Source organism: Pristiophorus japonicus, chromosome 17 (assembly GCF_044704955.1).
Source record: "Pristiophorus japonicus isolate sPriJap1 chromosome 17, sPriJap1.hap1, whole genome shotgun sequence".
Taxonomy (NCBI): domain Eukaryota; kingdom Metazoa; phylum Chordata; class Chondrichthyes; family Pristiophoridae; genus Pristiophorus; species Pristiophorus japonicus.
In genome coordinates this window covers 76883299-76908961 of record NC_091993.1, presented here as the reverse complement: position 1 = coordinate 76908961, position 25663 = coordinate 76883299, and the positions used below count along the sequence as shown (strand labels likewise).

General features: G+C 45.2%; 1 long non-coding RNA gene across 2 annotated transcripts; it reads left to right on the top strand.

Annotated features, from left to right (window-relative positions):
- The first annotated feature begins 3538 nt into the window (after nt 1–3538).
- LOC139227803 (uncharacterized) lies at nt 3539–25335 on the top strand. 2 transcript variants are annotated; one of them, XR_011587470.1, is made up of 4 exons: nt 3539–3589; nt 8965–9048; nt 16275–16336; nt 17759–25335. It is a non-coding gene; the product is annotated as an uncharacterized lncRNA (long non-coding RNA). The 2 variants fall into 2 exon arrangements; XR_011587469.1 differs by lacking the exon at nt 3539–3589 and having other exon boundaries at nt 8875–9048.
- Nucleotides 25336–25663: the final 328 nt, after the last annotated feature.

The window sequence follows — 25663 nt, the reverse complement described above, 5'->3', positions numbered from 1 at the left end:
TTAAAGTCAAATCAGTTATGTGGAGAGACCAGAGAAGCTGGAGCTGTTCTCTTTAATGCAGAGAAGGTTTAGAGGATATTCAGTACAGGTGTTCAAATCATGAAGGGTCTTGTCAGCGTAAATAACATCACCATAGTCTGGCGAACTATTGAATGGCAGAACAGGCTTGATGTGCTGAATGACCTAGTCCTGTTCCCATATTCCGAAGTTGATCAAGGGATATAGATCAAAAATGGGTAAATGGAGATGAGGTGTAGATCAGCCATGATCTAAATAAATGGTGGAGAAGACTGGAGGGGCTGAATGGCCGACTGCTGATGGTGTAAGTGTATACAATTACTTAAATTTATTGGTAGAAGGCAAACAATCACACCACTGTCTTTCACCCTGTTCTCTGGATCATAACCACATAGAAACCTGTTATTGCATTCTCATGTATCAAGTCACTGTAACCTAAATAAAGCCCAAGGGTTTTTGCCAAGCACAGTTTCATCATCTTAAGACCCGTTAACTGGACAGGTCACACGGTGACATCACAATGAAGCCTCACCCTCACATTGCGCATCACAGTGAGATCAGACATCACAATATGTTTGTAAATTGAGGCAAGAAACAGCACAACCAGTTTAACTGAAGGAAAAGCAGCTGCACTGACTGTGACCAGGTAAAACATCTGAACAACTTTGCTTTGTGAAGGGAGTTTGAGCAATGAAACTTGTGGGTTGGTCGGGTGGGATGTTAAAATGTTAAAAACTCAAAAGCATCTCAACCCGGGGTCTTCCGGTTTCAGTGGGGTGGGTTGGTAGACACTAACATGCTCCGAGGGGAGGGGTTGGCCATTTAAATATTACAATGAGGCTGTATGCACCATATTTAATATCTTTTCCACGTTTAACCCTGGCCGGATGGGTTTCCTGGCCTTGGGAAACCCGGCAGCTAAAGGGAGGCGAGGACTGCTTCGTGGAAAAGTTAAGTGCCCTTACAGCACTGCTTGTGGGCCGGGAGGAGCAAGAGTGCTTCCCCGGCAAACCAAGCTGATCTTCCTCCCTGCCCGCTATCACAGCCCTCCCACACACCTCCACCTTGAGATCGGGGATCGGAACCACTCCCTTGGGATTGGGGATCGGACTCACATCCCTCGGATCAGACCGCAGCGGTAACTGACGCTCCCAGTGATCGGTGATCAGACCGCACCCTGTGCTCCGACCCCCATCCTCTGTCCAGCCCTCCCACTGATCCAGCTGTAGTCTCCCTACCTGTGCCGAGCCTGTGGCTTCCTCCACTGAGTTCCCCACCCGACACGGAGCTACGCCTGGCAATCAGACTGTCCTCTGGGCGGGCAACTTGATTAAAAAATGTATTTAGACTCTGCAGAATGCACGGATTCCAGAACAAAACTCACCCCCCTCCCCATGCCCCCCACCAACCCCCTGTTGACCTGCAACCCCCACTCACAAAAACCACCCCAGTCATAATCAGAGTCAAAGTATGCACCAGCAGACAGCTCAGCTTTAAGTTTCGAGCGACAAAGGTGGGGAGTCGAACCGTTACATAAGAGGTGTAATTAGGACAAGTGGCTATCGGGGCAGAAACTTTAAAATCATTTAATTAGGAATTGGATACTTCAAAAGGAAGAATGTAAAAAGATACGGGAAAAAGCAAGGATTATGTGGCATCAGTTAAAAAGCTTGCAGTGAGCACAGGTGGTCAATCTAAATGGTTTCCTTCTGTCCTGTAATTGAACAACAGTAGATGGGGACTGGGCTGGAATGGTCAATGGGCTACAGTCATTTGTTCCAGCAGGCAAATCGAGCGGATTCTACTGCATGAACATTTGCACAGATCAAGTAACACTGAGTCACAGCAGGGTTGAGAGCAGGGTTGAGCGTGGCTCAAAGAATGGTGCGGGAGGCAGAGATTTTGCTTCATGGGGCACTGCCACAGTACTGGGGAAAGAGGGAGCTGTTCCATTGGGACGGGCTCCCCTTCAACCGAGCTGGAACCAGTGTCCTGGTGAATCCAACAACTGGGACAGTAGACAGGGCTTTAAACTAATGAAGTGGAGGGTGGGAGGATTCAGGAAAGAGTAAATTTAAAAGCAGCAGGAGCAATGTCAAGGCTCTCGGGCAGAGCAGAGTTTTCGGTAAAAATACGCAGAGTGGGTCAGGAAGCGACAGAAAGAGTCACAAAGGTAATTGGACAATACTGACTAAGGTGACATCAGGGAAAAATCGATAAAAGTCAAAGCTAAAGGCACTATATCTGAATGCGCAAAGCATTCGCCACAATATAGATAAATTAATGGCGCAGATAGAAATGAATAGGTTTGATCTAATAGTCATTACAGAAATGTGGTTGCAAAGTGACCAAGGTTGGGAGCGAAATATTCCAGGATACATAATTTTAGAAGAAAAAGGCAAAATGGAAAAGGAGGCGGGGAAGGTAGCTCTGATAATAAAGGATGGGATAAAGGCAGTATAGAGAAAGGATCTTGACTCGGAAAACCAAGAAGTAGAATCAGTTTGGGTGGAGCTAAGAAATTGCAAGGTGCAGCAAACATTGGTGGGAGTTGTTTATCGGCCCCCAAACAGTAGTGGTAATGGAGGGAACAGTATAAATCAGGAAATTAGAGATGCATTTAACAAAGGTAATGCAATAATCATGGGAGACTTTAATCCACATATTGACTGGGCAAACTAAATTTGCAGTAACAGTGTAGAAGACAAATTCATGGAATGTAAACAAGATGGTTTTCTAGATCAGTATGTTGAGGAACCAACTCGAGAACAGGATATTTTAGATCTTGTATTGTGCAATGAGAAAGGGTTAATTAATTTTAGTAAAGGTGCCTTTAGGGAAGAGTGAACATAATATGATAGAATTTTACATTGGCCCTGGAGGCTTCCTGCGGGCAATTGCCTCCGACCGGAAAACTTTTCTGAAAGCATCTGGTGGTCCCGGAGGCGCCTTCGATTCCGTTGGGGAGTTGGAGGCCTTCTCTTCCCACGCTGCGGAGCGCACTCCCATCCTCGAGGTTCCTACATAGAAGGTGCAGTCACATGTGACTGCTCAACCAATCAGGTACAGTCGTACAGTATTCTCAATTAATAGCAGTAGGAACTCCGTATCTTCGTGTTCTCATTGCTATTAATTTTTTTAAAACAAACACAATAACACCAATTAAAAAATAAAAAACACACCTCACATAATTAAAATTAACTTAAATTAAAGTTAATAAATATCTTGGAGGAAAAAAAATTCTGAGTTTTTGCAAAGTTTTTTAAGGTATTGTTTTAAAAATAAAGTATATTTTTAATTTTATTTTTAATGTTTTAAGTGTGTTTTAAAACTCTTACACCTATAAAAGTAGGCAGTTGTGCCGCTCGGTACATTCAGTGTGTTGGTGCCGGTGGCACTGACCAGTACCGCCCGGGAGCACCGAGCCGATGTGCAATGCCCCCGGTTAGTTACCACAGCGCCATGATTTTTGTTTCTCACTGACCAGGTCACGGCCTGTAGTGGGACCGCCTGGAAAAACGGGTGGGCCGTGCTGTTCCGGCCGTGGTGAGGGAAGGAATGAATACATGAGGTCAGTGTGATTGGGTATTTTATTTTTTATTTTTGCGATTTATCTTTATGTGTGGTGAGCAAGGTACTGGGAATGTTTTTTGTGTTTTTTTGGATGATTTATTTTTGCAGGGAAGTCGCACTTTGGCCGGCTCTTTAGCAATGGATTTTCCGTTGGTCAGCCGGCCTAGCACCCTATGAGAGGTGTGGAACGCCTCCCTTAGCGCTCCGCTCCACACTCAGGGCCCAGCTGATAAATTTTGTGGCTGCACACGCAAACCATTTCCTGGCACAAAATTTATCTTCCCGGCGCCATTTGTGCCCGAAGTAGCCTCCAACAGAATTTCCACCCCCTTATTTCTTAATTGAACTCTGCCAATTAAACATTTTAAAAATCTGGGTCTTGTGCTTGGTCTCAGAAAATGGGCCTCATTGTGCTGTATTAATAACAACGAGGCTGTCAGCACTCACCATTATTACAATGTAATACTGGCAGCAATATCTGGCGTCCGCATATACACAGTCAAACACAGATATCGGGAAGTTACTGTCAATGATACCCTGATCATCCACAGCCTGCGCTGTTACAGTCTTTGTCGATGGAACCTGCACATAGATCATTGTACTAAATGAACTTCGGCTAATTACTCACTATTTTCACACTAAAGACAGATGAAAAAGTTAGGATTTATTCAAGTTTTTAACAGCCTAATAAGTGCTAAATACTGCTGAACAACCTCTCTGGCCGTGAAAAATTGATTTAAATGTGTGGAGTCTCATTCCCTCAGAAGAAAATTAATGTTGAAGCTTTTTTTCAAATGAAAAGTTTGAAAACTTTTGTTTTTTTCAGTTTTCTATTTTTCTCTGTTATGTTGCTCCTTTAATCCTGTATGTATATCCCAATCTTTGTTTCACTTCCTGGATAATGATTTAAATATAATTTATATTTCCTATTTTTTAAATCCTGCTTTGTAGTCTGCGTGCCTCAGTAATGATTCTTCAATCTGATTGGCTGAAGACACTCCCTGCTGCTCAGCTTAATCACACAGGCACCACTGTTCGTATTTATGTTGTGTTTTATTTGATTTTAGATGTATTCTGGAGAGAGATGATAATGTTTGCATTCAGAAGGACCTGGGTGTCCTTGTACATGAACCACAGAAAGTTAACATGCAGTTACAGCAAGCAATTAGGAAAGTAAATGGTGTGTTAGCTTTTGTTACAAAGGGATTAGAGTATAACAGTAAATAACACTTACTACAGTTCTACAGGGCATTGGTGAGACCACACCTGGAGTACTGTGTACAGTTCTGGTCTTGTTTCCTAGGGAAAGACATACTTATCTGAGATGGAGTGCAACAAACGTTCATTAGACTAGTTCCTGTGTGATGGGATTGCCCTATGAGGAGAGCTTGTGTAGACTAGACCAATATTCCTTAGAGTTTAGACGAATGACAGGTGATCGAATTGAAACATATAAAATTCTTAAGGGGCTTGACAGGGTTAATGCTAAGAAGATGTTTCCCCTGGCTGGGGAATCTAGAACATGGGGTCAGAATAAGGGGTCAGCCATTTAGGACTGAGATGAGGAGAAACTTCTTCACTCAAAGGCTCCTGAATCTTTGCAATATTATACTCCAGAGAGCTGTGGATGCTCAGTCGTTGAGTATATTCAAGATAGAAGTCGATACATTTTTGGGAACTAAGGGAATTAAGGGATATGGGGATAGTGTGGGAAGGTGAGGTTAAGGGAGAAGATCAGCCATGATCTTGTTGAATTAACTATGGGCCAGTCAGCCTAACGTCATTAGTGGGGAAGCATTTAGAGACAATAAAATTAAGTCACTTGTAAAAATGAGGGTTAATAAATGACAGCCAGCACAGATTATTTAAAGTCAAATCAGTTATGTGGAGAGACCAGAGAAGCTGGAGCTGTTCTCTTTAATGCAGAGAAGGTTTAGAGGATATTCAGTACAGGTGTTCAAATCATGAAGGGTCTTGTCAGCGTAAATAACATCACCATAGTCTGGCGAACTATTGAATGGCAGAACAGGCTTGATGTGCTGAATGACCTAGTCCTGTTCCCATATTCCGAAGTTGATCAAGGGATATAGATCAAAAATGGGTAAATGGAGATGAGGTGTAGATCAGCCATGATCTAAATAAATGGTGGAGAAGACTGGAGGGGCTGAATGGCCGACTGCTGATGGTGTAAGTGTGTACAATTACTTAAATTTATTGGTAGAAGGCAAACAATCACACCACTGTCTTTCACCCTGTTCTCTGGATCATAACCACATAGAAACCTGTTATTGCATTCTCATGTATCAAGTCACTGTAACCTAAATAAAGCCCAAGGGTTTTTGCCAAGCACAGTTTCATCATCTTAAGACCCGTTAACTGGACAGGTCACACGGTGACATCACAATGAAGCCTCACCCTCACATTGCGCATCACAGTGAGATCAGACATCACAATATGTTTGTAAATTGAGGCAAGAAACAGCACAACCAGTTTAACTGAAGGAAAAGCAGCTGCACTGACTGTGACCAGGTAAAACATCTGAACAACTTTGCTTTGTGAAGGGAGTTTGAGCAATGAAACATGTGGGTTGGTCGGGTGGGATGTTAAAATGTTAAAAACTCAAAAGCATCCCAACCCGGGGACTTCCGGTTTCAGTGGGGTGGGTTGGTAGACACTAACACGCTCCGAGGGGAGGGGTTGGCCATTTAAATATTACAATGAGGCTGTATGCACCATATTTAATATCTTTTCCAGGTTGAACCCTGGCCGGACGGGTTTCCTGGCCTTGTGAAACCCGGCAGCTAAAGGGAGGCGAGGACCTGCTTCGTGGAAAAGTTAAGTGCCCTTACAGCACTGCTTGTGGGCCGGGAGGAGCAAGAGTGCTTCCCCGGCAAACCAAGCTTATCTTCCTCCCGCCCCGCCATCACAGCCCTCCCACACACCTCCACCTTGAGATCGGGGATCGGAATCACTCCCTTGGGATTGGGGATCGGACTCACATCCCTCGGATCAGACCGCAGCGGTAACTGACGCTCCCAGTGATCGGTGATCAGACCACGCCCCGTGCTCCGACCCCCACCCTCAGCCCAGCACTTCCACTGATCCAGCTGTAGGCTCCCGACCTGTGCCTAGCCTGTGGCTTCCTCCACTGAGTTCCCCACCCGACACGGAGCTACGCCTGGCAATCAGACTGTCCTCTGGGCGGGCAACTTGATTAAAAAATTTATTTAGACTCTGCAGAATGCACGGATTCAAGAACAAAACTCACCCCCTCCCCATGCCCCCCACCAACCCCCTGTTGACCTGCAACCCCCACTCACGAAAACCACCCCAGTCATAATCAGAGTCAAAGTATGCACCAGCAGACAGCTCAGCTTTAAGTTCCGAGCGACAAAGGTGGGGAGTCGAACCGTTACAGAACAGGCGTAATTAGGACAAGTGGCTATTGGGGCAGAAACTTTAAAATCATTAAATTAGGAATTGGATACTTCAAAAGGAAGAATGTAAAAAGATACGGGAAAAAGCAAGGATTATGTGGCATCAGTTAAAAAGCTTGCAGTGAGCACAGGTGGTCAATCTAAATGGTTTCCTTCTGTCCTGTAATTGAACAGCAGTAGATGGGGACTGGGCTGGAATGGTCAATGGGCTACAGTCATTTGTTCCAGCAGGCAAATCGAGCGGATTCTACTGCATGAACATTTGCACAGATCAAGTAACACTGAGTCACAGCAGGGTTGAGAGCAGGGTTGAGCGTGGCTCAAAGAATGGTGCGGGAGGCAGAGATTTTGCTTCATGGGGCACTGCCACAGTACTGGGGAAAGAGGGAGCTGTTCCATTGGGACGGGCTCCCCTTCAACCGAGCTGGAACCAGTGTCCTGGTGAATCCAACAACTGGGACAGTAGACAGGGCTTTAAACTAATGAAGTGGAGGGTGGGAGGATTCAGGAAAGAGTAAATTTAAAAGCAGCAGGAGCAATGTCAAGGCTCTCGGGCAGAGCAGAGTTTTCGGTAAAAATACGCAGAGTGGGTCAGGAAGCGACAGAAAGAGTCACAAAGGTAATTGGACAATACTGACTAAGGTGACATCAGGGAAAAATCGATAAAAGTCAAAGCTAAAGGCACTATATCTGAATGCGCAAAGCATTCGCCACAATATAGATAAATTAATAGCGCAGATAGAAATGAATAGGTTTGATCTAATAGTCATTACAGAAATGTGGTTGCAAAGTGACCAAGGTTGGGAGCGAAATATTCCAGGATACATAATTTTAGAAGAAAAAGGCAAAATGGAAAAGGAGGCGGGGAAGGTAGCTCTGATAATAAAGGATGGGATAAAGGCAGTAGAGAGAAAGGATCTTGACTCGGAAAACCAAGAAGTAGAATCAGTTTGGGTGGAGCTAAGAAATTGCAAGGTGCAGCAAACATTGGTGGGAGTTGTTTATCGGCCCCCAAACAGTAGTGGTAATGGAGGGAACAGTATAAATCAGGAAATTAGAGATGCATTTAACAAAGGTAATGCAATAATCATGGGAGACTTTAATCCACATATTGACTGGGCAAACTAAATTTGCAGTAACAGTGTAGAAGACAAATTCATGGAATGTAAACAAGATGGTTTTCTAGATCAGTATGTTGAGGAACCAACTCGAGAACAGGATATTTCAGATCTAGTATTGTGCAATGAGAAAGGGTTAATTAATTTTAGTAAAGGTGCCTTTAGGGAAGAGTGACCATAATATGATAGAATTTTACATTGGCCCTGGAGGCTTCCCGCGGGCAATTGCCTCCGACCGGAAAACTTTTCCGAAAGTATCTGGTGGTCCCGGAGGCGCCTTCGATTCCGTTGTGGAGTTGGGGAGGCCTTCTCTTCCCAAGCTGCGGAGCGCACTCCCGTCCTCGAGGTTCCCACATAGAAGGTGCAGTCACATGTGACTGCTCAACCAATCAGGTACAGTCGTACAGTATTCTCAATTAATAGCAGTAGGAACTCCGTATCTTCGTGTTCTCATTGCTATTAATTTTTTTTAAAACAAACACAATAACACCAATTAAAAAATAAAAAACACACCTCACATAATTAAAATTAACTTAAATTAAAGTTAATAAATATCTTGGAGGAAAAAAAATTCTGAGTTTTTACAAAGTTTTTTAAGGTATTGTTTTAAAAATAAAGTATATTTTTAATTTTATTTTTAATGTTTTAAGTGTGTTTTAAAACTCTTACACCTATAAAAGTAGGCAGTTGTGCCGCTCGGTACATTCAGTGTGTTGGTGCCGGTGGCACTGACCAGTACCGCCCGGGAGCACCGAGCCGATGCGCAATGCCCCCGGTTAGTTACCACAGCGCCATGATTTTTGTTTCTCACTGACCAGGTCACGCCCTGTAGTGGGACCGCCTGGAAAAACGGGCGGGCCGAGCTGTTCCGGCGGTGGTGAGGGAAGGAATGAATACATGAGGTCAGTGTGATTGGGTATTTTATTTTTTATTTTTGCGATTTATCTTTATGTGTGGTGAGCAAGGTACTGGGAATGTTTTTTGTGTTTTTTTGGATGATTTATTTTTGCAGGGAAGTCGCACTTTGGCCGGCTCTTTAGCAATGGATTTTCCGTTGGTCAGCCGGCCTAGCACCCTATGAGAGGTGTGGAACGCCTCCCTTAGCGCTCCGCTCCACACTCAGGGCCCAGCTGATAAATTTTGTGGCTGCACACGCAAACCATTTCCCGGCGCAAAATTTATCTTCCCGGCGCCATTTGTGCCCGAAGTAGCCTCCAACAGAATTTCCACCCCCTTATTTCTTAATTGAACTCTGCCAGTTAAACATTTTAAAAATCTGGGTCTTGTGCTTGGTCTCAGAAAATGGGCCTCAATGTGCTGTATTAATAACAACGAGGCTGTTAGCACTCACCATTATTACAGTGTAATACTGGCAGCAATATCTGGAGTCCACATATACACAGTCAAACACAGATATCGGGAAGTTACTGTCAATGATACCCTGATCATCCACAGCCTGCGCTGTTACAGTCTTTGTCGATGGAAGCTGCACATAGATCATTGTACTAAATGAACTTCGGCCAATTACTCACTATTTTCACACTAAAGACAGATGAAAAAGTTAGGATTTATTCAAGTTTTTAACGGCCTAATAAGTGCTAAATACTGCTGAACAACCTCTCTGGCCGTGAAAAATTGATTTAAATGTGTGGAGTCTCATTCCCTCAGAAGAAAATTAATGTTGAAGCTTTTTTTCAAATGAAAAGTTTGAAAACTTTTGTTTTTTTCAGTTTTCTATTTTTCTCTGTTATGTTGCTCCTTTAATCCTGTATGTATATCCCAATCTTTGTTTCACTTCCTGGATAATGATTTGAATATCATTTATATTTCCTATTTTTTAAATCCTGCTTTGTAGTCTGCATGCCTCAGTAAGGATTCTTCAATCTGATTGGCTGAAGACACTCCTTGCTGCTCAGCTTAATCACACAGGCACCACTGATCGTATTTATGTTGTGTTTTATTTGATTTTAGATGTATTCTGGAGAGAGACTTGGTAATGTTTTCATTCAGAAGGACCTGGGTGTCCTTGTACATAAACCACAGAAAGTTAACATGCAGTTACAGCAAGCAATTAGGAAAGTAAATGGTGTGTTAGCTTTTGTTACAAAGGGATTAGAGTATAACAGCCAAGAACACTTACTACAGTTCTACAGGGCATTGGTGAGGCCACACCTGGAGTACTGTGTACAGTTCTGGTCTTGTTTCCTAGGGAAAGACATACTTATCTGAGATGGAGTGCAACAAACGTTCATTAGACTAGTTCCTGTGTGATGGGATTGCCCGATGAGGAGAGCTTGTGTAGACTAGACCAATATTCCTTAGAGTTTAGACGAATGACAGGTGATCGAATTGAAACATATAAAATTCTTAAGGGGCTTGACAGAGTTAATGCTGAGAAGATGTTTCCCCTGGCTGGGGAATCTAGAACATGGGGTCAGAATAAGGGGTCGGCCATTTAGGACTGAGATGAGGAGAAACTTCTTCACTCAAAGGCTGCTGAATCTTTGCAATATTATACTCCAGAGAGCTGTGGATGCTCAGTCGTTGAGTATATTCAAGACAGAAGTCGATACATTTTTGGGGACTAAGGGAATTAAGGGATATGGGGATAGTGTGTGGAGGTGAGGTTAAGGGAGAAGATCAGCCATGATCTTATTGAATTAACTATGGGCCAGTCAGCCTAACGTCATTAGTGGGGAAGCATTTAGAGACAATAAAATTAAGTCACTTGTTAAAATTAGGGTTAATAAATGACAGCCAGCACAGACTTTTTAAAGACAAATCAGTTATGTGGAGAGACCAGAGAAGCTGGAGCTGTTCTCTTTAATGCAGAGAAGGTTTAGAGGATATTCAGTACAGGTGTTCAAATCATGAAGGGTCTTGTCAGGGTAAATAACATCACCATAGTCTGGCGAACTATTGAATGGCAGAACAGGCTTGATGTGCTGAATGACCTAGTCCTGTTCCCATATTCCGAAGTTGATCAAGGGATATAGATCAAAAATGGGTAAATGGAGATGAGGTATAGATCAGCCATGATCTAAATAAATGGCGGAGAAGACTGGAGGGGCTGAATGGCCGACTGCTGATGGTGTAATTGTATACACTTACTTAAATTTATTGGTAGAAGGCAAACAATCATACCACTGTCCATCACCCTGTTCTCTGGATCATAACCACCACATGGAACCCTGTTATTGCATTCTAGTGCATCAAGTCACTGTAACCTAAATAAAGCCCAAGGGTTTTGCCAAGCACAGTTTCATCATGGTAAGGCCCGTTAACTGGACGGGTCACACAGTGACATCACAATGAAGCCTCACCCTCACATTGCGCATCACAGTGAGATCAGACATCACAATATGTTTGTAAATTGAAGCAAGAAACAGCACAACCAGTTTAACTGAAGGAAAAGCAGCTGCACTGACTGTGACCAGGTGAAACATCTGAACAACTTTTCTTTGTGAAGGGAGTTTGAGCAGTGAAACATGTGGGTTTGTTCGGGTGGGATGTTAAATGTTAAAAACTCAAAACCATCCCAACCCAGGGACTTTTGGTTTCAGTGGGGCGGTGGGTAGACACTAACACGCTCCCAGGGGACGGGTTGGCAATTTAAATATTATAATGAGGCTGTGTGCATCATATTTAATATTTGTTCCAGGTTTAACCCTGGCCGGATGGGTTTCCTGTTCTTGGGAAACCCGGCAGCTAAAGGGAGGCCAAGGAGGGAGGGATTTAGTTTCCTGAACAATTGGTACTGCTTCAGGGGTAGGTGGGACCTGTACAAGTCGGACAGGTTACACCTCAACAGAGACAGGACCAATGTTCTCACGGGTGGTTTTGATAGTACGGTTGGGAGGGCTTTAAACAAGCTTGGCAGGGGGATGGGAACCCAGGAGAGGGCTCTGAGCTCGTTCGAGTGGGTGAGAGCTCAGATGAATAGAACCCCAAGAAAGGATGCAAAAGGCAGGAGGCAACAGAGCAGAGTAGCAATGGGCTGAGTGTGAACCACAAGGTGATAGGAAGGGACAATATGTTTGAATATAAAGGGGCTGCAGGAAGGATCAAAACTAAAAATCACGGTTTAAAAACTAGTATTAAAACACTTTACCTAAACGCACGCAGCATTCAAAACAAAGTAAATGAGTTGACAGCACAAATCATTACAAATGGGTATGATTTGGTGGCCATTACAGAAACGTGGTTGCAGGGTGGCCAAGACTGGGAATTAAACATACAGGGGTATCTGACAATTCGGAAAGATAGACAAGAAGGGAAAGGAGGTGCGGTAGCTCTGTTAATAAAGGATGATATCAGGGCAGTTGTGAGAGACGATATTGGCTCTAATGAACAAAATGTTGAATTATTGTGGGTGGAGATTAGAGATAGTAAGGGGAAAAAGTCACTGGTGGGCGTAGTTTATAGGCCCCCAAATAATAACTTCACGGTGGGGCAGACAATAATCAAGGGAATAATGGAGTCATGTGAAAAAGGAATGGCAGTAATCATGGGGGATTTTAACCGACATATCGATTGGTCAAATCAAATCGCACGGGGTAGCCTTGAGGAGGAATTCATAGAATGCATACGGGATTGTTTCTTAGAACAGTATGTTACAGAACCTACAAGGGAGCAAGCTATCTTAGATCTAATCCTGTGGAATGAGACAGGAATAATAAACGATCACCGAGTAAAAGATCCTCTCAGAATGAGTGATCACAGTATGGTTGAATTTGTAATACAGATTGAGGGTGAGGAAGTAGTGTCTCAAACGAGCGTACCATGCTTAAATAAAGGGGACTACAGTGGGATGAGGGCAGAGTTGGCTAAAGTAGATTGGGAACACAGACTAAACGGTGGCACAATTGAGGAACAGTGGAGGACTTTTAAGGAGCTCTTTCATAGTGCTCAACAAAAATATATTCCAGTGAAAAAGAAGGGTGGTAAGAGAAGGGATCTCCAGCCGTGGATAACCAAGGAAATAAAGGAGAGTATCAAATTAAAAATGAATGCGTATAAGGTGGCAAAGGTTAGTGGGAAAATAGAAGATTGGGAAAATTTTAAACGACAGCAAAGAATGACTAAGAAAGCAATAAAGAAAGGAAAGATAGATTACGAAAGTAAACTTGCGCAAAACATAAAAACAGATAGTAAAAGAAAACAGTGACTAAAGTAAATATAGGTCCCTTAGAAGATGAGAAGGGGGATTTAATAATGGGAAATGTCAAAATGGCTGAGACCTTAAACAATTATTTTGCTTCAGTCTTCACAGTGGAAGACACAAAAACCATGCCAAAAATTGCTGGTCACGGGAATGTGGGAAGGGAGGACCTTGAGACAATCACTATCACTAGGTGGGTAGTGCTGGACAGACTAATGGATCTCAAGGTAGACAAGTCCCCTGGTCCTGATGAAATGCATCCCAGGGTATTAAAAGAGATGGCGGAGGAGATGCATTCGTTATAATCTACCAAAATTCTCTGGACTCTGGGGAGGTGCCATCGGATTGGAAAGCAGCTAATGTAACGCCTCTGTTTAAAAAAGGGGGCAGACAAAAGGCAGGTAACTATAGGCCGATTAGTTTAACATCTGTAGTGGGGAAATTGCTTGAAGCTATCATTAAGGAAGAAATAGCGGGACATCTGGATAGAAATAGTGCAATCAAGCAGACGCAACATGGATTCATGAAGGGGAAATCATGTTTAACTAATTTACTGGAATTCTTTGAGGATATAACGAGCATGGTGGATACAGGTGTACCGATGGATGTGGTGTATTTAGATTTCCAAAAGGCATTCGATAAGGTGCCACACAAAAGGTTACTGCAGAAGATAAAGGTACGCGGAGTCAGAGGAAATGTATTAGCATGGATAGAGAATTGGCTGGCTAACGGAAAGCAGAGAATTGGGATAAATGGGTCCTTTTCAAGTTGGAAATCGGTGGTTAGTGGTGTGCCACAGGGATCGGTGCTGGGACCACAACTGTTTACAATATACATAGATGACCTGGAAGAGGGGACAGAGTGTAGTGTAACAAAATTTGCAGATGACACAAAGATTAGTGGGGAAGCGGGTTGTGTAGAGGACACAGAGAGGCTGCAAAGAGATTTAGATAGGTTAAGCGAATGGGCTAAGGTTTGGCAGATGAAATACAATGTTGGAAAATGTGATCTCATCCACCTTGGAAAAAAAAACAGTCAAAGGGAATATTATTTGAATGGGGAGAAATTACAACATGCTGCGGTGCAGAGGGACCTGGGGGTCCTTGTGCATGAATCCCAAAAAGTTAGTTTGCAGGTGCAGCAGGTAATCAGGAAGCTAAATGGAATGTTGGCCTTCATTGCGAGAGGGATAGAGTACAAAAGCAGGGAGGTCCTGCTGCAACTGTACAGGGTATTGGTGAGGCCGCACCTGGAGTACTGCGTGCAGTTTTGGTCACCTTACTTAAGGAAGGATATACTAGCTTTGGAGGGGGTACAGAGACGATTCACTCGGCTGATTCCGGAGATGAGGGGGTTACCTTATGATGATAGATTGAGTAGACTGGGTCTTTACTCGTTGGAGTTCAGAAGAATGAGGGGTGATCTTAAAGAAACATTTAAAATAATGAAAGAGATAAACAAGATAAAGGCAGAGAGGTTGTTTCCACTGGTCAGGGAGACTAGAACTAGGGGGCACAGCCTCAAAATACGGGTGAGCCAATTTAAAACCGAGTTGAGAAGGAATTTCTTCTCCCAGAGGGTTGTGAATCTGTTGAATTCTCTGCCCAGGGAAGCAGTTGAGGCTAGCTCATTGAATGTATTCAAATCACAGATAGATAGATTTTTAACCAATAAGGGAATTAAGGGTTACGGGGAGCGGGCGGGTAAGTGGAGCTGAGTCCACGGCCAGATCAGCCATGATCTTGTTGAGTGGCGGAGCAGGCTCGAGGGGCTAGATGGCCTACTCCTGTTCCTAATTCTTATGACTGCTTCGTGGAAAAGTTAGGTGCCCTTACAGCACTGCTTGTGGGCCGGGAGGAGCAAAAGTGCTTCCCCGGCAAACCAAGCTTACCTTCCTCCCTGCCCGCCATCACAGCCTCCCACCCCGCCTCCAACCCCACCTTGAAATTGGGGATCGGAACTCCCCCCCCGGCCCCCGGGATTGGGAATCAGACTCACCTTCCTCTGATCAGACCACAGCGGTACCTGACGCTCCCAGGGATCGGTGACCAAACCAACCCCAGTGTTCCGACCCCCACCCTCTGCCCAACACTCCCACTGATCCAGCTGCAGGCTCGCTATCTGTGCCAAGCCTGCGGCCTCCTCCACTCTGTTCCCCACCAGACACGGAGCTACGCCTCGCAATCAGACTGACTTCTGGGCGGGCAACTTGATTGAAATATCATTTTTAGACTCCACAGAATGCATGGATTCCAGAACAAAATTCACTCCCCCCACCACCCCCCACGCGCACCCCCCTCCCTGCCGCCCCCCGCCCCCTCCCGCAGCCCCCACTCATAACACCCATCCCAGCCTGATTACAGACACCACCGATCCACTATAAGAGGGAGCCACATTGCATCAAATGCCTGAAATTTAGAACTCTCTGCCGACAAGCCGGTGAAATGTCTCTGGGCAATTGTACGCAAGGTGAACATCAAAAGCCATTCCTTTGCCACGGATAGCAATGATACTGAAGGAGTTGGGGAGAAACTCTTGTCCCAGGTGTTACTAATGTCCTCTGGTCACGGCAATCCCTGGGTCCTTGCCAAGGGCCTCCCAGGTCAGCTGGCTCAGGTAATGCCTTCTAAAGCACTCGATTGTGTCAGACAGATCCTCTTGTGCCAGTGATCCTGGTTCACCTGATGATTCAGCCATTCTGGGCCTTTTCTCTGATTCTAATGAAGGTGTCAATTGTCCAACTCCCGAATCAGTGATATATTTTGCCTTTAATACTCATGTGGCATCAGAATCTGTGGCCAGTAACGTTACAAGGAAAGAAACCAGTTGATACATTTCGCACCCAGAATCTGCATGAAGCATTTACCGGTTAAATGTTTTTCTATAGGAGGTGAGCCTATAAAATGCCTATTGTTGTATTTCTTGCACTCCAGTGATTTTTAAATTTAACTTCTTCTACTGCCACAGGTACCTGGTTGGTGTCTGGATCAGCGAAAGAAATGGGCGGTTTCAGTAAACTACCCACAGTTGTAAGTAACGAAAGCACAAAGACTTGGTGCAAGTTAGGACACGGGCTACTGAGTTTTTGATGACCTCAAGTTTACGTAGGGTAGAATGTGGGATTCCAGCCAGGAGTGTATTGGAGTAGTCAAGTCGAGAGGTAACAAAGGCATTGATGAATGTTTCACCAGCAGATGAGCTGAGGCAGGATCAGGGATGGGCGATGTTACGGTGGTGGACAAAGTGGGGATTAGTTGTGCCACAGATATGTGGCTGGTTGCTCATTTCAGGGTCAAATATGACACCTCGGTTGCGAGCAGTCTGATTCAGCCTCAGACAGATGCTACGGAGAGGGATGGAGTCGGGGGCTAGGGAATGCTGTTTGTGGTTGGAGCGAAAGGCAATGGCTTTGGTCTTCCCAATATTTAGAGACCATGGAGGGGTCGAGAGAAGTAAAGGTGAGGTAAAGCTGGGTGTCGTGGCGTATATGTGGAAACTGACGGCATGTTTTTGGCTGATGTCGCCAAGGGGCAGCATATAGATGAGAAATAGGAGGGGGCCAAAGATAGATCCTTGGGGAATACCACAGGTAACCATGCAGGAATGGGAATAGCAGCAATTGCAGTTGAATTTCTGGCTACAATTAGATGGATAAGAATGGAACCAGGCAAGTGCAGTCCCACCCAGCTGGACGATGGTGAAGGGGCATTGTAGGAGTGATTGACTGGTCAACCATATCAAACACTGCAGGCAGGTCGAGAAGGAAAAGGATGGATAGTTTACCTTTGTCACATTCACAATGGATGTCATCTGTGACTTTGATGAGAGCTGTTTCGGTACTGTGGCAGTGGCGGAAATCAGATTGAAGTGATTTAAACATGGAGTTCTTGGAAAGATCTGCATGGATTTGGGAGACGACAACATGTTCAAGTACTTTGGAGAGGAAAGGGAGGTTGGAGATGGGGCGGTAGCTTACAAGCACAGTGGGGTCAAGGGTTGTTTTTTGAGGAGAACGGTGATGATGACACATTGGAAGGAGAGGGGGACAGTGCCTGAGGAGAGAGAGAACCGTTAAAAATGACAGCTAACATTGGAGCCAGAAAAGGAAGTTGGGTGGTCAGCAGTTTAGTGGGAATAGGGTCAAGGGAGCAGGAAGTGGGTCTCATGGACAAGATGAGGGTGGAGAGATCAAGAGGGGAGATCGGTGAGAAACTGGATGAAGATGCGAGTTCAGGGCTAGGGCAGCGGGATGCTCAGAGGAAGTCGCCTGGTGGGCTAGGGGAAAGAAGGGAAGTGGCAGAGGCAGCTGATTGGATGGTCTCAATCTTTAAGACAAAGAAGTCCATGAGCTCCTCACACTTGTTGCTGGTGGTGAGTGTGGTAGAAACAGGGGAGGGGGGTTTAAGAAGATGGTTAGCAATAGAGAATAGTAGCCGTGTGTTTTCTCACAGGAGCAGCCAGCGGGAGTTCGAGGAGCGGCCCATAAAAGGGTGCGACCATGGGGAGTGGCCATAGGAGCAGCCAACGGGAGTTCGAGGAGCGGCTGGTGCAGGGGCAGAAGGTAAAAAAAGAAGTAAAAAGAAATCGAACTTTGATGTCACAGCCAAGCGGGTAAGTGATTGGTTGATGGATTGGTGAGTATTTGATCTTTTTTTTCTTTTCTTATCAGTAGGAAACCTTTGGCATTGTTGTCAAATTAAGTTAATCGAAGGGTTAAGTCATGGCAAGAGAGCCCAGACCCATGTCATGCTCCTCCTGTCCTATGTCGGAAGTCACAAAAGCTACCAGTGTCCCTAACTACTATGAGTGCAGGAAGTGTGTCCAGCTGCAGCTCCTGACAGACCGCATTGCGGCACTGGAGCTGCGCATGGACTCACTGTGGAGCATCCGCGATGCTGAGGATGTCGTGAATAGCACGTTTAGTCAGTTGGTCACACTGCAGGTAAAGGTTACTCAGGCACATAGGGAATGGGTGACCATCAGGAAGAGCAGTGGAAGGAAGGTCGTGCAGGGGTCCCCTGTGGTCATCTCCCTCCAAAACAGATACACCGTTTTGGGTACTGTTGGGGGAGATGACTCATCAGGGGAAGGGAGCAGCAGCCGTAAGGACCCTAGTCTCTGAATTAACTGTATCACTCTCCATCTTAATAAAGAATTCTACCATATTATGGTCACTCTTCCCCAAGGGGCCTCGCCCAACAAGATTGTTAATTCGTCCTTTATCATTACACATCACCCAGTCTAGGATGGCCAGCCATCTAGTTGGTTCCTCGACATATTGGTCTAGAAAACCATCCCTAATACACTCCAGGAAATCCTCCTCCACCGCATTGCTACCAGTTTGGTTAGCCCGATCAATATGTAGATTAAAGTAGCCCATGATAACTGCTGTACCTTTATTGCATACATCCCTAATTTCTTGTTAGAAACAAGCTTGAAGGCTCTGAGTCTCAATGCGAGGAGCATTCATAATAAGGGGGACGAATTAACTGCGCAGATAGCTGTTAACGAATATGATGTAATTGGGATTACGGAGACATGGCTCCAGGGTAACCAAGGCTGGGAATTCAACATCCAGGGGGATTCAATATTCAGGAAGGATAGACAGGAAGGAAAAGGAGGTGGGGTAGTGTTACTGGTTAAAGAGGATGTTAATGCAATAGTAAGGAAGGACATTAGCTTGGATGATGCGGAATCTATATGGGTAGAGCTGCGAAACACCAAAGGGCAGAAAACGTTATTGGGGGTAATGTATTGAGGTGGATAGAGAACTGGTTGGCAGACAGGATGCAAAGAGTGGGAATAAACCAGTCCTTTTCAGAATGGCAGGCAGTGACTAGTGGGGTACTGCAAGGTTCAGTGCTGGGACCCCAGCTATTTAAAATATACATTAATGATTTAGACGAAGGAATTGAATGTAATATCTCCAAGATTGCAGATGACACTAAGCTGGGTGGCTATGTGAGCTGTGAGGGGGATGCTAAGAGGCTGCAGGGTGACTTGGATAGATTAGGTGGATGAGAAACTGCAGATGCAGTATAATGTGGATAAATGTGACGTTATCCACTTTGGTGGCAAAAACAGGAAGACAGATTATTATCTGAATGGTGACAAATTAGTAAAAGGGGAGGTGCAACGAGACCTGGGTGTCATGGTACTATATCAGTCACTGAAGGTGGGCATGCAGGTACAGCAGGCAGTAAAGAAAGCAAATGGCATGCTGGCTTTCATAGCGAGAGGATTTGAGTATAGGAGCAGGGAGGTCTTACTGCAGTTGTGCAGGGCCTTGGTGAGACCACACCTTGAGTATTGTGTGCAGTTTTGTTCTCCTAATCTGAGGAAGGACGTGCTTGCGATTGAGGGAGTGCAGCGAAAGTTCACCAGACTAATTCCCGGGATGGCAGGACTGACATATGAAGAAAGACTGGATCGACTAGGGTTATACTCACTGGAATTTAGAAGAATGAGAGGGGTGAGAGGAGATCTCATAGAAGCATATAAAATTATGACAGGACTGGAAAGGTAAGATGCAGGATAAATGTTCCCGATGTTGGGAAGTCCATTAACATGGAGTCATAGTCCAAGGCTAAGGGGTAAGCCATATAGGACCGAAATGAGGAGAAACTTTTTCGCCCAGGGAATTGTGAACCTGTGGAATTCTCTACCACAGAAAGTTGTTGAGTCCATTTCGTTGGATATATTCAAGAGGGAGTTAGATGTGGGTAAGGAGGTCAGGGGGTATGGAGAGAAGGCGGGAGTGAGGTACTGAAGTTGCATGATCAGCCATGATCATATTGAATGGTAGTGCAGGCTCGAAGAGCTGAATGGCCTGCTCCTGCAACTAGTTTCTATGTTTCTATGTTTGCATTCCAGAATGATCCTGTAATAATGAGCATTTTTGGCAGACAAGGGTAGGACCCGATAATGATTTCTGCAGTCCCGCATGAGCTGGAGAAGAATGGCTAAACCAGTTGCCTGCCACATCCGTTCAAGTTCTGTGCCTCTTGGAATTGAGGGAGTGAAGATGAGGGTCGTACCAGGGGAATGGCCAGGGTGAGAGAGAGCAATGGTTTTAATCGAGACTCGGGTATCAAAGGTGGTGATGAGAATGTGGTTGAGCAGATTGGTGGCTGCAGAAATGTCATAGTGGAAGGAGGGCCAAAGGCTGGACAGTTTGGAGTTGACAAGTGCAGTTGTCAGAGAATTGAATCTAAGAAGTGAATTTAAGAAGAGAATCCACTTCCCACCACCAATCCACTCCCCACCAACAGTCGACTCTTTACGAATCCACTCCCCACGAATCCACTCCCCACATCCAATAGACTCTCCACAACCAATCCACTCCCCACCAATCCACTCCCCACCAATCCACTCCCCACCAATCCACTCCCCACCAATCCACTCCCCACCAATCCACTCCCCACCAATCCACTCCCCACCAATCCACTCCCCACCAATCCACTCCCCACCAATCCACTCCCCACCAATCCACTCCCCACCAATCCACTCCCCACCAATCCACTCCCCACCAATCCACTCTCCACCAATGCACTCCACCACAAATCCACTCCCAACAACAACAAGTTGTATTTATATAGCACCTTTAACAGCGTAAGGTGTCCCAAGGCGCTTCACAGGAGTGTTATAAGATAAAACAAATATATTTGACACCGAACCACAAGAAGAAATTATTGCAGATGACCCAAAGCTTGGTCAAAGAGGTAAGTTTAAAAGAGCGTCTTAAAGGAGCAAATAGAGGAAGAGAGGTGGAGAGGTTTAGGGAGGGAGTTCCAGGGTCCAGGCAGCTGAAGGCACGGCCATCGATGGTTGAGCAATTATATTCAGGGATGTTCAGGAGGGCAGAATTTGAGGAGCGCAGACATCTTGGGGGATTGTGAGGCTGAAAGAGAATACAGAGATAGGGGGGAGTGCAAGGCCATGGAAAGAATTGTGAACAAGAAGGAGAATTTTGAAAGTGAGGCTTTGCTTTACCAGCTGCCAAGTTTTGGATGAGCTCAAGGTTACGTAGGGTAGAATGTGGGATTCTAGCCAGGATGTGTTGGAGTAGTCAAGTCGGGAGGTAACAAAGGCATTGAGTGTTTCACCAGCAGATGAGCTGAGGCAGGATCAGGGACGGGCGATGTTACGGTGGTGGACAAAGGGGGGATTAGTTATGCTGCAGATATGTGGCTGGATGCTCATTTCAGGGTCAAATATGACACCAAGGTTGCGAGCAGTCTGGTTCAGACTCAGACAGATGCTAGGGAGAGGGATGGAGTCGGGGGCTAGGGAATGCTGTTTGTGGTTGGAACCAAAGGCAATGGCATTGGTCTTCTCAATATGGAGGGGTCGAGAGAAGTGGAGGCGAAGTAGAGCTGGGTGGAACCTGACGCTGTGTTTTCGGCTGATGTCGCCAAGGGGCAGCATATAGATGAGAAATAGGAGGGGACCACAGGTAACGATGCAGGAATGGGTGGAGCAGCAATTGCTATTGATTTTTCTGGCTACGATTAGATAGATAAGAATGGAACCAGGCGAGTGCAGTCCCACCCAGCTGGACAATGGTGAAGAGGCATTGGAAGAGGATGGAGTGGTCAACAATATCAAAGGCGGCAGGCAGGTCGAGAAGGACAAGGATGGATAGTTTACCTTTGTCACAGTCACAAATGATATCATGGATTTGAGAGGGGACAACATGTTCAAGGATTTGGAGAGGGCAGGGAGGTTGCAGATGGGGCGATAGTTTGCAAGCACAGTGGGGTCAAGGGTTGTTTTTTGAGGCAGATTGGAAGGAGAGGGGGACAGTACCTGAGGAGAGAGAACTGTTAACAATGTGAGATAAACATGGGAGCCAGAAAAGGAAATTGGGTGGTCAGCAGTTTAGTGGGAATAGGGTCAAGGGAGCAGGAAGCGGTTCTCATGGACAGGATAAGCGTGGAAAGTTCAAGAGAGGAGATCGGAGAGAAACTGGAGAAAGATGCGAGTTCAGGGCTAGGGCAGTGGGGAAGCTCAGAGGAAGTTTGGCCCGGTGGGCTCAGAGAAGGAAGGGAAGTGGCAGAGGCAGCTGATCGGATGGTCTCAATCTTTGAGACAAAGACGTGCATGAGCTCCTCACACTTGTTGGTGGTGAGTGTGGTGGAGACAGGGGAGACGGTTTTAAGAAGATGGTTAGCAGTACAGAATAGTAGCCGGGTGTTTTCTTTGCATTCCAGAATGATCCTGGAACAATAAGCAGTTTTGACAGGTGTCAACCAAAAATGCTTTATGTGGGCTAGCCAGATCTGGCGGTGAATGGCTAACCCAGTTTCCCGCCACATATCTGTTCAAGTCTGTGCCTCTTGGAATTGAGGGATTGAAGATAAGGGCCATACCTGGGAGAACGGCCAGGGTGAGAGAGAGTAATGGTTTTAATAGAGACTCGGGCATCAAATGTGGTGGTGAACGTGTGGTTGAGCAGATCGGTGGCTGCAGAAATGTTATGGTGGAAGGAGGGCAAACAGCTGGACAGTTTGGAGTTGATCAGTGCAGTTGTAAGAGAATTGAATCCAAGAAGTGAATTTAAGAAGAGAATGCAGTCCCCACCTACAATCCACTCCCCGGCAACAATCCATTCCCCACCACAGATCCACTCACTACCACCAACCCACTCTCCACCACTAATCCATTGAACACCACCATTGATCGAAGGATATACTTGCCTTACAAAGGGTCCAAAAATGTTTCATTATCTTCCTTAGCCCCTACTTTTTCAGATGGATAGGCTAAAATTGTTGGGTATCTAGACCTTTGAGCAGTCTAGACTTAGGGTGAACTGATTGAGGTTTATAAGATATTGAATGGAATAGATGGTGTTCCAGCTGACAGGTTCGTTCAATTAAATAGGTTAGTCAGGACCAGGGGTCACAAGTTAATGTTGTATAGGGCTAGACCTAGGTTAGATGTCAGGAGGTGGTTCTTTTCTCTGAGAATAATAGGCCTCTGGAACAAGCTGCCATTTCCTGTGGTTGATGCAGACTCGCTGAATTCCTTCAAGCAAAAACTGGATTTGTTTTTGGCTGCGACAGAAATCACCTCTTACAGAAGGTAGGTACTGCAGGGAATTCAAGGCCAGAGTGATTTCCCTGGACTAGTTTCGATCGGCTAGTTGGGTCAAAGAGGAATTTCCCAGATTTTTTTTTCCCAAATTGGCATGGGTTTTTTAATCTGCTTTTTGCCTCTCCCAAGAGATCACTTGGTTTTGGGTGGTGTGGAGTGCATATATTGTGATACACAAGGTATCGCAATTGTGTGGGACATGCTCCATGGACCAGATGGTCCTTACCTGTCCGTTATTTGTTCGTATGTTCGTCTGATTCTGCTATTCCCATTTACACCTCTTTTAGACCCTTCTTTTGTTTCTTTACTTGTGCCATTATCATCTGCTTTTGATTTGGCCGGCTGTAACAAGCAGGATCAATGACTTAGATGAGGGGACTGAGTGAATTATATCCAAGTTTGCTGACGATACAAATCTAGGTGGAAAAGTAAGTTGTGAAGAGGCTGCAAAGGGAAAAAGCCAGGTTTACTGTAAGGATCGGGAGCTGGATCCTGCAGCATCTGATTGATAGCTTGGATATTGAGCTGGAATGCTTCTCAGATTAGGGTATCCAAGCATGTGTAGCATTCCTGGGTAATGCTCACTTTATCATCTCTGCCTGGTCACTTAAGCCTCCCGTACAAGTACCTCCATCCTCCTCGTCCCCAGCACCACTTGGCCAGTCTCCAGCAGCACGTGCACAATGCCCGAATTATGATCAGCCCACTTGTAAAGTCCTGTCCCCTCAGTACAGATTCACATGAGGCATGTAGTGAAGTCAAGGTCACTCTGGACCTGCACCTTTATTTCACAGCTCTGGAATGCTGCACTTGCCTGAGACCTGTCCTTATATACCTGTCTCTTGCAAGTGCACGCCTGGTGGTAAGGTATGCTGGTGGTTACAGGTCATATCTTATTACAGTCATGTATAGCATGTTAGGATACAGTTATATATAATAATGTAAGATACATGACACCACTTGTAAGCTGATCCTTTGCACGCTGATCCTTTGTATTGTCCTCTTCAACCCACCGGGTTGTCTATTGGACTTTGTGCGGAGTGTTTTATATATTTCTTTTCCTCGTTCTGTGTCGTTTTGGGGTATCAACAAATTGAGTTCGGTGGTGTGCTAAAAGATAACACTGCATGGGAGCCGGGGAGCGGGGAGCAGGGTGTATATGTGGCCATGCCCTCCACAGATAGGACATCTAAAGTGTCCATTAAAAGGGAGATTATGCCGTAAGGGATTTTCCCCAGGCAACATGATGCCGCTGGATCCCTATAATTAGGTCCACATTCCCACCATTCGGCCCGTCAATGTTGAGGAGCTGATGTTTCTATTCAGTGAGCCTGGCAGGGCCTAACATGATGGCATCAACTCCCAGCAAATTAAAGGTGCTACAGTTAGCACTTCCAAACAAATATTGGGGCAGTTTTGGTTCTTGCTGCAATGACACAGAACTGGGAAATCTGGAAACTGGCCGACTGGTTTGAAGTCGATGCTGAATGTTTGAGTTGTGATTGCTTTACAGAGCTGGAGTGGAGACCGTGGGCTACCAGGTTCCGAGGCCCTGCCTTCAGCTGGTGTCTGCAACGTAGACGAGGAAAAGGAATAGACTTGTAATACATTATATTGTCCGAGCCAGAGTGATCTCCTGAACTAGTTTTGATCGCCTTCAGGGGTCGGAGAGGAATTTCCCAGATACATTTTCCCAAATTGGCCTGGGTTTTTAATCTGGTTTTTCGCCTCTCCCAGGAGATCACACGGTCTGGGGTGGGATGGGGAGTGTATATATTGTGATGCACAAGGCATCACAGTTATGTAGGACAGGCTGAATGGACCAATGGGTCTTCTTCTGTTCTCATTTTTACAAATTTTAAGTCACGTTGCTTCACAATTTAATGTGAGAAGTTTAATATCTGTAAATAAACATTGAAGAAAAATTAACAAACTTACTGTGTGTTTTCTGATTTGTGCACGGATCATAACTGTGGTGTATGTAGCACACAAATCACTGACTCCACACGGTCTGGTGTAAATCTAACTGCTGTGACCTTCGTCCTTTATTGTTCAGCTCCGGAGTGCCTCTCAGGTGTGGTGGTCAGCCTTTGATAGTGTCTGTTGCAGGTACTTCCAGGTTTCCCACCACAGCGCCCTCTGTGGTGTAGCATTGTGCTTACATTACATTTAAGGTACCAGGACGATACACACATTAATACATAACAATAACAAAGAATAAAAAGGGGAAGAGATGAATTTTCCAATGGTGATTTCAGAAT